This window comes from Felis catus, chromosome A1, assembly GCF_018350175.1.
Source record: "Felis catus isolate Fca126 chromosome A1, F.catus_Fca126_mat1.0, whole genome shotgun sequence".
NCBI classification, from domain to species: Eukaryota; Metazoa; Chordata; class Mammalia; order Carnivora; family Felidae; genus Felis; species Felis catus.
Genome location: NC_058368.1, coordinates 54722306 through 54741289, shown reverse-complemented (window position 1 = coordinate 54741289; position 18984 = coordinate 54722306).

The following is an 18984-nucleotide window of genomic DNA, read 5'->3' as shown; positions in this document are numbered from 1 at the left end:
ATAAATACTGCCAAGAGGCAGATTTATAGATAAAATAGTACGCATATGCTACAAATAAATATGCTTTCATCTGCAGGTAACAGAAAACCTGACTATACAGGATTTTAAATATGGCTCATTATTCTTAGATGTCAGAAGGGGATTTAATACCTCAAGAATGCCAGTGGTGAAATTTCTGTAATTCTTATAAACTTACCATGATGGACATGTAATAGTTTTCATGCTATGTTTAAATAAAGAAACAAAGCCAGTGTTAAAGAAAACAAGCAAAGCAACACTATTCTTAGGAACTTTTCCAAATTCTTTTGCTTACTTCTCATTGACCTAGACCAGATCATATGATAGTACTTACATGTAAAACAGTGCAGGCAAGGGAGGACCCAGGCAGTCATTGGAGAGGATAGAACACATTATATTACAGCTTAAGGTGACTGCCAGGGCTCATTTGTTGTTTCTTAAGTAAATATTAATAAAAATGACTTCTAGTTATTTGAACTAGTATATAATTCCAGTTCCAATGTGTTGTTTTTTTTTAAAAGAATTTAACTTAATATTAGGGCTTGGAACTTGATTTAATAGCATTGATATATCAATTTGGCCATGCTGAACTACAGTCCCTAAAATACCCTTTCTAGCATGATTTCTTTCAGGTCAGGCTACAAGGGACATTCTTTTAGGATAGTTGAAGGACAAAAGGGAGTAATAGTCATTTTACAGAATCCCCATCCCTTCTTTCAGTTATTCAACAGACATTAATCGAGGTGCTGCTTGAAGTGACTGTGCAAATATGATTAGAGTCCTTAATCAGTGACTTTAAGTCAATCAGAAGGGAGATTACGCTGGAGGGGGCTGATGTAGCCAGTAAGAAGGCCAATTTAAAAGGGCTTCAGGCCTTCACTGAGGTAAAGACTCCAAATAGCCATGAGGTCTGTGGAACCAGCCCGCTTGTGAGCTTCCTTTCCTCATAGCCTATCGCAAGGACTTTGGAATTGCTTGGTCAACCCCCACAGTTGTTGTAAGGCAACTACTTGTAATAAATACCAATATAGATATAAATGTACATTTCTAATGATGCCGTGACTCTGCTTCTCAGATTGAACTCTGACTGAAACTCTAGATGTAATAATTATGAAGCCATCAGAGTGCATTCAGCATGGCTTAGAAGGCAGAGGAGAGAAAGGAGAGCAAGAAGCAGCAGTATCAGCAGAGAGGAGGATGCAAGGAGGAAGAAAGAGAGGAGAAAGGGAGGAGAGGAAGGTGGAAGAAGAGAAGGAAGAGTGAATTTCATTACTCAAGGAAGCATTGAGCCATTCGTGATTTAACCTGATGGTGAAATACTTCCAAGTTTTAAAAAATGAAAAATGTATGGACAATAAAATAAAGAAAGAAAAGAGGAAAGTAATTCTGTGATTAACGAATAACTAGTGAAGACTCTTTGGATGCTGTAAAACAAGGAAGCAATTTTTAAATATCACTATTTGAGACTTTGGATTTAGTGTGATTTTTAAACAGAAAATGTCCCTGATTTACTGCACCTGAGCAGATATAAGCAGAAGAATTGTGGAGAGTATACAGAAAATTATAATAAAATGACTTGACAGAAAATGATGTGTATGACACATGGAAAATAAAAAATGGAACATTCTAGACTGAATAAGTACAAAGATCAAGATGAGGACTCTCAAAAGTTTTGTTACTGTTGTTGCTGTTGCTTTAATCTTTATTTGAGAGAGAGAGCATGAGTGGAGGAGAGCAGAGAGAGAGAGAGAGAGAGAGAGAGAGAGAGAGAGACAGAGAGACAGAGAGAGACAGAGAGATAGAGGGGAGTGGAAATCTTAAGCAGGCTCCAAGATCAGCTCAAAGCTTGACAGGGGGCTCGATCCCACAACCCTGAGATCATGACCTGAGCTGAGATCAAGAGTGGGAAGCTCAACTCACTGAGCCACCCAGGCGCTCCTCAAAATCTTTTTTGTATAGAGAGAATCAAAACACTATGTAGAGGTCCCACTGCACATCACTTGCATTCAATAAAATGATTATCCACATCATGGATTGCACATAATTCCCATTCCATAGGATATTATCATTCTGAGGCAGTCTCTTTGGTTTCAATAATACATTTCTCAAAGATCCCCAAAATCAATTGTTCTAGGCAGATACATGAACAAAGCAGAACTTACCTGATTCTAGCACTCAGAGGAAGAGGCCAAGGATATATTCACTTCTATAATTTTTTTTGGAATGATTTATTTCTGGGAATAAAACACTAAATGTATGTTTAACATGAGAGTTTATAAATACTAAACAAAACCAAATATGGATGGTGAAATAACATCACATACAGATAGAGATGGGTTTACTTTTATTTATATTTTTAGGATATATGTATATATGAGTGGGTACTGGGAAGTAATAGAAATCTAGATTTTTAAAGTGGGTAGGCTAAATTCAAATTCCTGCTGTGATTGCTATGTATAGAACCTTTCACAAATTAATTGAACTAATACCTCATGTCCTTATCTGAAAACAAGATAGGGATGCAAATATTACTACCAAATTTATAGAACTGTTTTGTACAGTGCCAAGAGTGTAGTAATAATGAATCTTAATATATTATCTTAATACTTTGAATATGTTTTTTTCTTTTGCTGTCTTATTTTCTACTTCCTTTTATATTTTCTTTTAGTTAAGTTGTCAGTTAGGGACACCTGGGTGGCTCAGTCAGTAAAGCATCTGACTCAATTTTGGCTCAGGTCATGATTTCACATTTGTGTGATTGAGCCCCGCCTTGGGCTCCATGCTGATAGTGTGGACCCTGCTTGGGATTCTCTCTCTCCTTGTCTCTCTGCCCCTCCCTCTACCCATGCTCTCTTTCCCTCCCCCCACCACCAAAATAAATAAATGAACTTAAAAAAATAGTTGTCATTTATAATAAGGAAGATTGGCTTAATTCATGAGCACCCCCCACCAAAATAAATAAATGAACTTAATAAAATAGTTGTCATTTATAATAAGGAAGATTGGCTTAATTCATGAGCACACATATGTGTGTATGGGTGTGTATGTGTGTGTTTCTTTGGGAAAAACAAGTGTAGTGACATATAATGTATAGCATGTTCCACAACAAAGCACTGTGAAGTAAAACCTGGGGGTATTTTGAAATGGCACAAAGACAAGTAAATCTTGGGTAAAATCTCGAAAGAAAAGCTAGAGACATATGAGCAGACAATCAGTTAACTAACATAATTTCACAAAATCAGCAGCAAAGACTACAAATGTGGAGAGAGAGATTGCAAAGTTAATTACTGAGTCACCTTGGCTTCAATTGTTTCTGGCAGAAATCCCAGAGCCCATTATTATTATTACCGCTTTGTAAGTACCCTCACTATTGTGTTTCTCTTTCCTTTCACCTTACTCACAAAACCTCAGTTTTTTTTTTCAACCAACATGGTCTTTATTTTTTTTTCTTTCACAATTTTATTTAAATTCAAGTTAGTTAACGTATAGTGTAGTATTGGTCTCAGGATTAGAATTTAGTGATTTATCACTTACATATAACATCTAGTGCTCATCCCAACAAGTTCCCTTCTTAATACCCATCACCCATTCAGCCCATCTCTCACCCACCTCCCCACCAGTAACCCTTAGTTTGTTATTTATAGTTAAGAGTCTCTGAGGGTTTGCCTGTCTCTCTTTTTTTCTTCTTTCCCCTATGTTCATCTGTTTTGTTTCTTAAATTCCACTTGTGAGTGAAATCATATAGTATTTGTCTTTCTCAGACTTATTTCACTTAACATAACATACTTTAGTTTCATCCACGTCATTGTGAATGACAAGAGTTAATTCTTTTTGTTGGCTGAGTAGTATTCCATTTTGTGTGTGTGTGTGTGTGTGTGTGTGTGTGTGTGTGTGTACACAATATATATAAATATACCACATCTTCTTTATCCATTAATCAGTCAGTGGACATTTGGGCTCTTTCCCTAATTTGCCTATTGTTGATAATGCTGCACAAAATTTCAATCTTGATGAACTCACAGTCTCCTTCCTGAAATTTGCCGGAGAAAAGAATGCATAATGTGTCTCTTGGTTTCATTTCCAAATTTATGATCTGGAATTTACATCAGATATTTCATAGTAAGTCTCATGAGTATATTTTTTCATTACACTCACCTTCACAACTACCATAAATAGTAGTTCCTATTTTAGCCTCCATTCTAACTCCCCCCTCCCACATGCCTCCTCCTTCTCCTTCCATGTCTGATGACAGCACTGCATAATTCACTTTGAAATGAATCTTCTACCTCGTTACCATCAAACTCAAAAGCCTATGTACCCTCTTATCCATTTTCTCCTACCTTCACTTTTGGAGAAATTTCCCAACTCATATTTCTTGTCAAAGTCCTATCCTTCTAACTTGAACTCTGAAGTGCTTCCCAAATTAGTGCATATAAGAATCACTTGAGAGCTCTTTATAAATATAGTTTCCTGGATGATACCACTAGAGATTCTACATGTCTCATTAGTCATACCTTTTGCCATTCTAATGTGGCACACAAACACACACACACACAGGCATACACACACAAGCATACCTACCCATGTACTCTTACACCTAGATACCTATATCTTTATAAACACTCACATGTACACATACACAAATACACCTGTTCTCTCCCACATACACACATAGTACATAATATATTCTTACCCACACATACCATTTGGGCTGAATTGTATCCCCCCAAAAATATATATGTTGAAGTCCTAACTCTCAGTACCTAAGAATGTGTCTCCATCTGAGTATAGGGCCTTAAAGAGGTGATTACTGTAAAATTAGATCTTATGGATGGATGGATGCATTGTGGCTGATGTACCTTTAGGAAAAGAGGATTATGACACCAGCACAAACAGAGGGAGACTGTGTGAAGACACAGGGAGATGACAGACATCTGCAAGTCAAGAAGAGAGACTTCAGGCTAAAATCAATGCTGCCAACATTTTGATTTTGGACTTCTAGCTTCCAGAATTTTGAGGGAATACATTTCTGTTATTTAAGCCACCCCATCTGTGGTATTTGTTACAGCAGCCCTAGCAAACTAATACATATACACTAGCCTTCCTTAAACACACACACACACACACACACACACACACACACACACACACACACACACTCATACATACACACACATACACACACCCAGAGACACAGCCAACCACAATAGCCCTCAGGAAAATCACCGAGCTCCAGCAATACTAGTCTTATTTCAGCTTTGTTTTTGTTTTTGAACATGTTGAGCTTATTGCTATAAAAAAGCTTTGGACATACTTGTCCTTTTGCATGGAATTCCTCCTTCACATCTTCTCTTGGCTTATCTCCTTTCACCTTTAAGGTCTTATCTTAGTGATCAGTCTGCCAAGGGCCCCAGTAGCCATCCTTTCTCTACATCATTATCTATCTCTGCCCATTGTGTGTTTTATTCAAAGAACTTGTTGCAAATTGAAATCTTATCACTTCTTGCCTTTTAATTTTGTTTTGTTTTTTAGATCATGAAATAAATGACCTCCATGATGGTGGGATCAATTTTGTTTTATTAAAAGTTCCTATTTCCAGTGTTAGCACAATGCTTGACCCATAGAAGGTATTCATATTTGGTGAATATATGAATATAGAACATTCATTCAGCTGCATCATTTTTGGATAGCGAACTGTGTGTGTGTGTGGTGTGTGTGATGTGTGTGATATGTGCACCAATGTGTATTGTGCTTCAGGAGAAGGTAGGAATGAAAGTGCAGAATAAATAAGTTGCCAGAATAATGTTTTTTTTTTCTGTTGATGTTTCCCAGAGCCATTTTAATTCCAGGTGCAAGTGAGGAGTAATGACTCAGTTCACTACACTTTCCAGCATTCTATGTAATTTGAAAGTGGTTGTTACGCATATTAAGATAATGTAAGCATGAGGTGACAGAACTCGTGACTAAGTGGCTGTGGAGAACTTGGGAAAGGACAAGCAGATATTACTTGGATGCTTCAAAATTGTGTGACAGGAATAATAATGTTAGTACCAGCAGGGAAGGAAATTCATGAGGAGAACTATTTGGGAGAATAAATAATATAAGAAATTTAATTTTATACATGTCACTTTCAACATTGTATTGGAATATCAAGTTGAATGATCTAGCTGATTGTGCAAAGTTTAGGTCTGGAACATGGGAAAGGTTCAGGGCTGGATATTCAAGCATGATAATTTAATACTTTGGTGTTCTCATTCAAGCCAGGGAAGTAAATGACAGTTTTTAATATCAGCTAGAGAGAGGCTCAGGCTAAAATACCAAAGTCCTATGCAGCCTTCAAATGAGCATTTAGGTAATGAACCTAGGTTAACACATGCTCTTTACTCAGTTCTAGCATTCCTTCTGGAAAGATGCAATTTCCTGGTTTGTCTATCATTAATTTCAGGTATAATGAAGTCCATTTTAGTCATCAATTGGTTTTCGTCTTTTCAGTGATTAACAGGCAATAGTTAGTTGATGTCAGTGGTGTTATTATACAAGTATCCAAAAATGGAGAGTCAAGGGAAGAGGTTGTTACTCATTGATCAAGCCTTCATTTCTTCATGAAGAAATAACTCTTACAGAAGTCACTTAAATACAGTCAATTAAATAGGATAGGTTTGATGAGAAAGGAGACAATTGTATTCCAGTCACCAAGTACTGTTTGCAGTTGATAATGACTTGAGAGTATAGTCCAAATGGTGAGTCCTATGGAGTACATAAATTTTACCTCCAATAATGATATAATGATGGTAAATAATTATTTATAATAATAAATTAGGTCATCTATATATCCAATTTCAATGAGCGATTAGCCAAAATATCAAATATTCAATGTCTATAACTCATTTTATTTCTTAGCATCACATAATTATAATCATTTAAAAATAGGGCATTATAGTAAGAGGAGTTATTATAAGATATTCATTACTGGTTGGGCTTGGAATTTAAGTCTATAGGGACAAAGATCAGAATTCAACATGCTGTGATTTAAATTCTGTGTCTAAAAACTGATTTGTTGCAAGAAATCCTTCTGTGTCTACAAAATCATCATCTGATCTCTAAGAGTGACTAATATTTGGGATATAACTGGAGATATTTTCAGGTGTTGAAGAAAGCATTTAATTTTCATTCACTGCACAATTTTTTTTCCAAATAAACTCTTTATTTTAAAATTGACTTTTCATATTTAATTTTTAAAGCAGTCATGATGTAGGTCATGTCTATATCTTAATCTAACACACACCACATAGACATTTCAAAATCCCTGAACTATATAAACAGAAAGTTGTATTACCAAAATATTCCCAAAGATATTTGAGTTTTAAAAAATAGATTATCAATTTTTAGTTTCTCCCTGTGATGAAATTTGTAGGTACTCTCCCTAAAACAGACATTTCATTTTATTGCTTCCAGCTTTTTGGCAGAAACAAAAAAGTGAATAGCTAACACCTGGTTAGTAGCTACCAGCCAACCTTGCAATTTCTGCCTCTGTGGAAATGAAGTTTGAATCTTAGAAATCAAAGTAAAATGAAAGTTTTAAAGCTTTAGTCTTGTTTCCTCAAATACAATGAGTGTATCGAGAGAAAGAGAATGAAAAAAAAAAAAAATAAAAGGATTTGTTGAAAAATCCAGCTGTACTACTTTAATCCTAGAAGAAGAAATAGATTTTAACTTTAAAATAGATGTCACTTTTTAGAGCAGTTTTGGATTCACAGCAAAATTGAACAGAGGATACAGAGATTTCCTATATACTCCCTACTCCTATACATGCGTACCTTATCCTGTCATCAACGTCCTCTGCCAGAGTGGTAAATGTCTTAAAATTAATAAACCTACAATGAACACCACTATCAATCAAAGTTCATAGTTAACATTAGGATTCACTCTTGGTGTTGCACATTCTATGGGTTTGGACAAATTTTTAGCAACATGTCTCTACCATACAGAGTGGTTTCACAGCCCTAAAAATCCTCTGTGCTCTGCTTATTCATCCCCCTTTTCCTCCCTAACCCCTGGAAATCACTGATATTTTTTATCATCTCCATAGTTTTAACAACTTGTAATATAGTTGAAATGCACAGTATGTAGTCTTTTCATTTTGGAGTGTTTCATTCAGTAATAGACATTTAAGGTTCTTCCATATCTTTCATGGCTTGATAGCTCATTTCTTTATAGCACTGAGTCATATTCAAGATGCTAGATGTATCATAGTACATTTATCCATTCATTTACTAAAGGACATCTTGGTTGCTTCCAGGTTTTGCCAATTATGAATACAATTGCTATAAATATTCATGTGCAGGTTTTTGTGGAGACATAAGTTTTCAATTCATTTGGTTAATACCAAGGAGTATAATTGTTGGATCATATGGCTATGTTTAGTTTTACAAGAAACCACCAAACTGTCTTACAAAGTGACCATAACATTTTGCAGTCCTTCCAGCAATGAATGAGAGTTCCTATTGCTCCACATCCCCACCAGCAGTTGGTGTTGTCAGTGTTCTGGATTTTGACCATTTTAATAGGTGTGCAGTGGTTTGTCATTGTTACTTTAATTTGCATTTCCATGATGACATAGGAGATAAAGCATTTTTTCATATGCTTCTTTGCCATCTGTATATCTTCTTTGATGAATTGTCTCTTAAGGGATTTTAACTTCACATAATACTCTGAAATTAACATAGATTCATACTTGCACTTGGTATAAAACAGCATATACATGAAGTAGCTTAAATAATATGAGACCTTTTTAAAGGATTTTATATTTTGTCATCAACTGGCCTGCAGGCCTTACGTTTTTTCAGAAGCAACAAAGAGGCTGTCTTTTTAATGAAATTTGAAAGAGAAAAAGTAGTAAATAATGAGGTGAGAGACACGATGAGGGAAACCATGCATTTTGAAAATTTTGACTGAGTATGCTCACTTATATCTGAGTGAAATTAGAAGCAATTGGTGGATTTTGAGCAGAGAAGATAATCTTTCTAATAAAAATCCTTACAACCAGCCTGTCTAAACTTCTTCCAATTCACCCATGCATTCAACATGCCAACGTGAAAGTAGATATCCAGATGGCAAATAGGCCACCCAAGGAATCTTAAAATTTGAAGGCGAGAAAGAACAACCTCTATAATTCTCACACTAAACGTGGATGTAACTACTTTAATCTAGTATTCATTAGGTTAATAATTATATAACTTGTTCCTTTATACCTCACTTGATTATTATTTAATCCACTCCATCCTCCAAATGTTCTCTCTAACCTTCTAAGAATTCCAGTTTATTTTATTGGCTTATCTGCATCTCAATCATTTATATTGAAATCTTCCATTTATGTCAAGTACTCACCACTGTAAGCTGCTTTGGGGGCTTCACTGGATATTTTTTGAAACCTTTGGTCTTCAAAGCTTCAAAATGCTAGTCACCTTGGAAGACATTTTGGTCCTGTTTAGCAGTGAGCTCTTCCTCACCCTTCATCCTGTCAACACATGGGCACACCCTTTGGAATGTTCTGAAGGATTGGGCACCTGACATGTAGTGCTTTGAGAGGCAATCTTTTCCTCTGTTGAGCAGTTTTTACCCTAGCATTTTATTATGGAAACTTCTAAATATACACCAAAACTAAGAAATTTTACAATGAAAACCCATATAACTACCATCAAGATTCTAATGTTATTGTTTTACTATAAATGCTTTATCACCGATCATTCTATCCATAGATTAATCCATCTTGTTTTCCATTCTTCTGTGATTGATACTTGAGGTGTTTCCAGTTTTTGACTCTTGAACACAGTTGCTTTGAATATTTTGTACTAAATGGACATGTTGGTTGCTTTCAGGTTTTGACAATTATGAACAAAGTTGCTATAAATATTCATGTGCAGGTTTTTGTGGAGATATAAGTTTTCAATTCATTTTGTTAATACAAAGGAGTATAATTGCTGGATCATATGGCTGTGTTTAGTTTTATAAGTCTTTTTGTGAACATGTATTTTCATTTCCATTGGGTAAGTACCTAGGAGTAGAATTCCTAGAATGTAATTAGTTTTAAAATAAATTGATAGAACTTTCTCCCAAAGAGGCTATAACATTTTCCATTTCTACTACTTTTTTTTCATTATTCCAAAAAAAGCAAAGGGGATTTTCAGTTTGCTGCATAATCTCACCAACATTTATGGTTGTCAGTTTTTTTAATTTTGTTCTGGTGGGTATCTGCTGATATTTAATTGTGGCTTTTATTTATCAATTTATTTTTGCATTTCATTAATAATTAAAGATACTCAAAACTTTTTCATGTGCTTATTTTTTAATGTATATTCTTTTGTGAAGTTTCTTTTTTAATCATCAGCTCTTTGTGTATTGGGTGCTTTGTCTTTTTATTGTAGAGTTAAATTCTATGTATATAGGTGGATATTCAGTTCTTTGCCAGATATATGTTTGGTGAATATTTTCTTCTAGTTTGTGTCTTTTTCCCAAAGGGGTCTTATAATGAGCAGATGTTTTACTTTTAATGAAGCTTATTTATCTGTTCTGTTTTGATTGTTGCTTTCTGTATCTAAGCTAAGAACTCTTTGCCCATTCCTATGACAATAAGATATTCTTTTGTGTTTCCTTTTAAAGTTTGATGGTTTTACCTTTTCCATTTGGGTCTGTGCTTCATTTTGAATTAAATTTGACATAAAAAGTGAGATATGGAAAGTTATTGTTTTTGTTTTCTGTGTGGATATTGAGATATTCTAGCACTGTTTGTTGAAAAACATCCTTTCTTCATTGGATTACATTGACTCATTTGTTAAATTCATATTATTGTATACATATGGGTTCATTCCTAGGTTCTGTATTTACTTTGATAAGTCCATTTGTCCATTTATATGAGAATTTCTTTTACTTTCTTGATGTTTGTAGTTTCTAGTAAATCTTGAAATCAGGTAATGTAATTCCTCCAACATTGTATTTTCATAAAAGTAAAATTCTCCATTTGTCCCTGTTAACTATGTATTGGTATCAGATTATTATTCACTTTTTCAAGGTCTTTTATCTACTTATTGCATAGTGGAACATATTAGCCTTCTTTCCTAGCATCGTTTTCATACAAAAATTGCTATGTTCTTTGTTAATTGTACTCAGACTTGATGATCACAGTATGGAAGTGAGTAAAGTACTGTGGCGTTAGAATTCTCCTTTCACACAACTACAGTTTTGTTTTAGAACCTTCAGTGATTGTATAAATTCAGTAAGACTAGGAAGAAGGACCACTGTAATCCTTATAGTAATGGTACCAGCAAAATTTTGATTTGTAGTAAATCTGTTATTTTTTAATGTGTGATTATAATTTTCCTCTCTTATTTAATCTTCATCGCCATGTACAAATCATTTTATTAATTTTACAAATTAAATAATTTAATAATTACAAATTATTAATTTTACAAATTAAATAAAGTTTGGGAGAAATTATGTAATTTGTAAAATAATGCATATAAGCTATTTAATTCTCACTGTCCATCTCTTGAGATACTGCTGGTAACCCTGACGTCTATAGAAGCTTCAAGCATCTCTTTTTGGTTTGATACGGAAAAACACAAAGTCATTTTAAGGACATAAGCAGAGCTGTAACTTTGAACAATTCCAGGAAGTGCAGTTCATACGATAGTCTATGTGAGGGTGCTCTCTTGAATTGTGCAGTGCACAGTGTCAATTAGAATGTTTTTGTTTGTGACTAACTAGATTTCTTCTCCAAATTGCATCAATATAAGTAGGATTTATTGCCTGACAGAATAGGAAGGATATGGAAGGAAATGATTGTATTGATTTGATTCAGCATTTCATGGATACCATTAAGATCCTATTTCCTCTCTTCTTAGACTGCCACAGTAGGCCAAATTAATTTCAATATAAGATTCCTACCAAGAACTTCTAAGACTGTATGCACCTACATAGAAAAATAAGGCTGGTGTCCTCTAGCATATTCATTTTCTAGGATTGCCATAACACATCACAACAAACTGGGTAGCTGAAAATCGCAGAAATTCATTCTCTTACAGTTCAGGCAGCCAGAAGGCCAGATCAAGTTGTCAGCAGGCCCATGGTTGCTCTGAAGGTTCTAGGGAAGTATTGTTCCTGTATCTGCCAGCTTTTGCTGTCTCCTGGCATTTCGTAGTTTGTGACAACACAGCTCCAATCTCTGTCAGTACTCGCATGGCCTTTGACCTCAGTCTGACTTAAATTTCAGACGGGCTTCTTCCTGCTGCTAGATCCCTGGCTTTCTTCTTACTTTGGCCCTTATAGAATTGATGTGACATAACTACAAAGTCCCTTTGCTCCCTTTTCTTACCATTTACTTTAGAAAACTTGAAATTGCAAATTGTTTCTCTGACCCTTTGAAATGCACATCTGTTTCACACCTCTTGACAGTTTTATAATCTAGGACTGTTTTTCTCTAGGACCTGGAGCCAGTGCTCTGAAATGTAATAATCAAAGAAGATAGAGCCCCGAACAACCAGAATCTGTGAGAGTTTAGGAACCTAACCTCAGTGGGTGCCTTGTTCCAAGTTGTAAAACTACCTCCTGTCAAGTAGTTATGAGAAAGTTTACTTTTCCTTTGTTAGCCAACAAAGGCTAGTTAGCCAACACCATCTGAATGGCCATCCCATCTCACCCCACCTCAGCTTTTAAAAAGTCTCTTGCCATTTGCTTCAGGGGAATTGAACTCAGACTAAGCTTTGGCCTCTTTCTGCTATGACAATGCCCTTTAATATAATCTTTGACTATTGAATCTTGACTGATACAACCTTTGCTCTGATACTCTGTGCCCTTTGAATGTCTCTTTGTCCTTTCCTCTTCTTATAAGGACATGAGTTATTAGATTTAAGGCCCCCCCCTAAATCCATTAGGATTCTTCTGGAGATCCTTGACTACTTATTTCTGCAAAGACACTGTTTCCAAATAAGACCACATTCTGAGGTAATAAGAAGAAGACAGTAATTTTGGGGTGACACTATTGAACTGACTATATGTTGCTGAAAGGCTATTTCTTATGTACTTTTTTTTTAAAAAAATTAATGTTTATTTTTGAGAGAGAATGAGAGCACAGGGAAGGGGCAGAGAGAGAGGGAGACACAGAATCTGAAGCAGGCTCCCGGCTCTGAGCTGCCAGCATAGAGCCCAATGTGGTGCTCAAGGGGCTCGAACTCACAAACCAGGATTTCATGACCTGAGCCCAAGTCAGACGCTTAACCAACTGACCCACTCAAGTGTCCCTATTTCCCATATATCTTTAGCAATCTTCTCCTCTTGCCTCATTATCTGAATTGGGTCACATGCCCATTCTCAACCCAATCCAACTGGAGGAGAGAGTGTTATTGAGCACTTACTAGATCATACCTGAATTACTGAAATCAGTCACCACGGCATATTGCCTTTGTTGGATTAAAAGAGTTTTTTTTTTCTTAAGAGCCATATAGTAAATATTTATGCCCTGAAGGCTATTCAGCTATGCCAGTAGTGGGAAATCGACCATGGACAATGATTCAATTTTGGGTGTGGTTGTAGTCCACTAAATTCTTATTCACATAAATAGGCAGTAGGTGGGTTTGGCCAAAGAGCAATAGTTTGCCAATCCTGGATGAAATAATCAGCCTCCTTCTCTGAGATGGCAAGAAGGGACTCTCCCTCATCTTCAAAATATGAAAAATGAAAAATAGAAGACTGTGATACTTGGTAATTCATCCCTGATACATTTAACTTCATTTTCATGGTTTTACATCCAAAGAAGCTATTCAGCCACGTGTGATTTACACAGATACAATTATTTAAGTAAACTTTACTACACTGGTTTTAAGCAATACTTACATCACAGAATAGGAGAGCTTATCTTAAGACTGTGGGGAATATAAAAGGAATTTTTATTCAGTCTGTGACCATGACTTTATCCTTCCTTTCTCTGACAACAGCACAGCAAAACAGCACTCGGTTTCTTCATATAGTGGCTGAAAACTGCAGGCTCAGAAAGCAGGCCAACATAAATTTGAAACCTGGGTCTTTTTATAACTAGTGATCTTACATAATGTATTTTATTATGTGCACCCTGTTTTCCTGATAAATAGAATGGTGATTGTAATAGCACCTATCCTATTGAGTTATTTCAGTGATTGAAGAGTAAATGCATGCTAAACTCAGTACCAGCAAGTTTGATATACTATTAGCTTTTTTCAAGAAATGCCAGTTAATGTTTTTCTTATTGTTTTATCTTTCCTTAATGAAAATTTGTCAAATCTCCTATGACTTTTTAGGTGTCAGATAGAGGCTTTGAATCAAATCTTATAAACAGATTTGTGTTTTTTCTATCACAAAGCACTGCAGTGTCAAAACATTTTAGTTTTAACATTGTAGCTGACAATAAGCTTATCTGAACTATAAGCCTCTCTGTGCTTCAGTATTTGACAATTTTGGTCAAGGCAGAAATTTTCAATTTTTTTTTTTTTATTTTAGAGAGAGAGGGTTTGCAAGCAGGAGAGAAGGGCAGAGGGGGAGAGAGGAAGGGAGGGAGGGAGGGAGGGAGGGAGGGAGGGAGGGAGGGAGGAAGAGAGAGAGAGAGAGAGAGAGAGAGAGAGAGAATATGAATCTTAAGCAGACTCCATGCTCAACACAAGCCTGACACAGGCCTCTGATCTTACAATGCTGTTCATGGCATGAACAGAAATCAAAGAGTTGGTCATTCAACCAACTGAGCCACCAAGGCACCCAGAAATTTTCAAATTTTAATAGTAATTAAGTATTATAATTACTGAAAACCTTAAGTACTTACATTTAATAATAAACTTAGAAAAAGAAACTTATCTTTAAGATAAGTTTGTATATATTTTTCTGAAGTAAATCTATGCTTATGTGTTGGGTGGCTGATTTTTTATTTTAAACCTCAGGTACAGAGAATTAAATTAACTATTCTACTTAGTTCATATTATATAATTGGTCTTTGAAAGATATAGGTGTGTGTGTATTGTATATATGATATAGTTGTATAGATAAAGATAAATGTATTAATTTCCCTTTCCCCATAGGTGGCCAATTAAATGATTTAAAGTTTTTCCCCATATATTCTTACATAATGGGTATTTTTACTTTGTGTTTATGCATTTTTAATTTACGTAGATGGTGTGGTGGCAGAGATTGCTGATTTGCTCCCAAATTCATCATCCCCTTATTCAATAGTAACAGAATTACATGCTGCATCTCCCAGGATCTCTGCAGTTTGATGTGTACATATGTAATATTAAATGGAAGTGATGCAAAATCACTTCTGGGTCTGAGCCTTTAAAAAAGTTTTTTTTTTCATTTATTTATTTTTGAAAGACAGAGCACAAGCAAAGTAGGGGCAGAGAGAGAAGGAGTCACAGAATCTGAAGCAGCCTCCAGGCTCTGAGCAAGCAGTCCACACAGAGCCTGACACAGGGCTTGAACCCACAAACCATGAGATCATGACCTGAGCCGAAGTCAGATGCTCAACCAACTGAGCCACCCGGGCACCCCTGGGTCTGAGCCTTTAAATATTAGGTGTTTGCTTTTTTTCACTCCTTGCCATCTGTTGCCCAGATGTGGAAGTACTACAGTTTTAATTAAGCAACTAACAACAATCCTTTAGGGCATTGCTTCTCAAACTATTCTTCCCAGACATATCGATCACCTTGAAAATTGTTAGTAGTTGTGAGTATTGCAAATTTTCAAGCTCAAACCATTTCCACAAGTCAGAAACTTTGAGATAGAGTCAGCAATGTATGTTTTCACAAACTTAAAGGTGATTCTGTTACATACATGTTGCAGATTGAGGACCACAAAGCAATACTATAGGAAGGCTCTGAGTCATTGAATGACTGTTTATAGCAAAGGGCAGCATATCATTGTCTGCAAGGTTTAAGGTAGTTAAATATTTTAGGCTCTTGTTCTTTTCCTCTCCCCTCTTCTTTGCCTCTTCTTCCCCTTCCTCTTGCTTTTTCTCTTACTTCCTCTAATAGTCAGTTTAAATTAAAAAAAACACATGAGCATACACACAGGTTGTATAAAAATAGGCTGGTATAGAGTAAAATGGCTAAGGTGACCTTGGGCTGATTACACAAGAGAGAAAAATAAATGTCTATGTTTTTTAAAGTACTATATTTTTAGATCTTTTTGTTACTGCAGACTAAAAATCCATCCACTTTGTATGTGTGTTTAGTCCATTTATATTTATGGCTCTGCTTAGTCCACTGATTCCAACCACAGCAAAGTGCTCCATGCTATGCCCTTTTGCCTGTGTTCTCTCCAGACATGAATACAGATCAATTCCAACTCTCTACTACCACATAATATACAATCTTCTACATGCTCCCTATAGAACTGCATAGAAATTTCTTTGGTTAATATATGAATGTTTGGATCATATATTCATTTGACTAGGTTTTGCCGTATTGATCTCCAGACTAATTGTGCTAGTTCACCATCACACCGGAAGTATGGGGATGTTCCATACCTCCCTTACCTCCATCTTTAGGATTACACAGTTTTCTCAGGTATGCCTACCCAAAAAGGTGTAAAGAAGTATTTTATTGCTTTACTTTCTAGGTGCCTACAAACCAAAATTAATCAATGTCTTCCATTTATTTAAAAACATTTAAGAGGTATTATTTGTAATTCCTACTGTATGTGAAAAATAGGCAATTATCCTTGAAATACATTTTTAAATTACATTTGAATGTGTTTTAAATGCATATGCAGACATGAAATAATAAGTTGAAAGAAAAATAGAGATACACAAATATATACTGCGATACATAAGCATATAACTGCAAACGAGAAATGGTAATTTTAAGGGAACATATTTGAGAACAAGGTATGCTGTGAGAATGTTGTAGCAAATGTGTATATTGAACTTGGCAATATCTACATGCATCATTATTTTATTTATTTCTATTATTGATGGCATAATAGCCCAGTGAAAGAGCATACCATTATTTATATTACCACTCCCTAATTGTCAAAATTTGTTTTAGTTCTAATTTTTGCTAATATAAGGCAGTGTATAGAAGGATGAATCAACCTTATAATTAAACCTGTCTACATAATCATAACTATATTTTTTGGAAAAACTAATGGAAGTAGTTTTATTGGGGCAAGTTGTACAAACATTTTTAAATGCTCTGATCCATGCCACAAAATTGTTTTTGAAAGTATTACAACTTCTACTTTCATAAGCATCAAGTCAATATTTTCACTAATACATATATTTTAAATATATATTTTTAAAGTTTATTTATTTTTTAATTAAAAAATTTTAATGTGTATTTTTGGGAGAGAGAGAGACAGAACATGAGTGAGGGAGGAGCAGAGGGAGAGAGAGGGGGAGATACAGAATCTGAAACGGGCTCCAGGCTCTGAGCTGTCAGCACAGAACCTAGAGCCAGGTGGGGGTGGGGGCTTGAACTCAGTATGGTGAGATTGTGACCTAGACTGAAGTCAGAGGTTTAAGCCACTGAGCCACCCAGACGCCCCTATTTATTTATTTTTGAAAGAGACAGAGACACGGCGAGAGGATGAGCGGCAGAGAGAGGGTGAAAAAGAGAATCCCAAGCAGGCTCTGCACTGGCAGCACAGAGCCAGATGGCGGGCTGGAACTCACCATGAGATCGTGACCTAAGCTGAAAGCAAGAGTTGGAAGCTTAACCAACTGAACCACCCCAGATGCCCCATTTACTAATACATATATTTTAAAGGGATTAAAAATAAACTAAAAAAGGGGATTTATACTGCTTTTACTTTCACTTAATTTTTATTTTTAAATATTTTTCACATTTCGTACATGCAAAATATAGATAATATATATGGCAACTAAAAATAATACCATTAAGAAAAGTTTCAGTCTTCAATGACTACATTCATACCTTGAAAATTGAACTTATTTTTGAGATCCACTGGGTGTTCCTTGTTTTGCTATCTAAAGGTCTTGAATTTTTTACACATCATTTTCTTTCATTTATTTCTATATATATTGTATATATGTGTATATACATTTATTTCCATATGTATTGTATACACGTGTATATACATTAAGACATATATGTATATACATATATATTTCATTATATTTTATAACAAATTTTTCATTTTGCTAGTTTTTATATGTATATTAAAGGTTTATGCTATGTTTATTATTTGGGGGACTCAATATTATGTTTTTAATTAATTAATTTAGCTACGTTTATTCATTTTAATTGATGCGTAGGATTCCATTCTGGTGATATTCCACAACTTATTCATGATTTTGTGAAGCAATGTTTTCCCAGTTTTCTTATGTAGTTGGAACAATATTATATATGTCGCCTGTTGCATAGGAGAAAGGATTTCTCTAGGGTATATACCTAGTAATAAAATCATCAGGTCGTAGTTTAGATGTAGCAAACTTCCTTCTGACAAGTAACTGGTAACTCTTTAAGAGATTGTAAGCATTATTAGTATTTTTTCAGATCCAGTGTTTTCAGATTTTTTTTAAAAAAACTTCATCTTATCAGTTGGTTCTGAGAATTACATATTCTCTGTTTATTGATTTATCCATTGGGACATGGCTATTTCCTTATACAGAATTTCCTCACATCATAGGGTTAGTAATCCATAAGACATGCAGTACCTGATATCTGAAGTCTTAGCAGTTACCATCAATAACAGGCATGTGAATCAAATGCACTGGCTCTTCTTTAACTCAGCTAACTTCATTCTACTACAGAGATAAAAATAAGCAGTGTTAGAGTCTTCATTTAAGGTTTTTATTTTATATGCACAGGTGATATACAGATGGATATTGTGTGTGTGTGTGTGTGTGTGTGTGTGTGTGTGTGTGTGTGTGTGTGTAAGGTGGCTTAGTGGTTAATTTGGGGTCTGTGAAGGTCAGTGCAATGAAGCCTT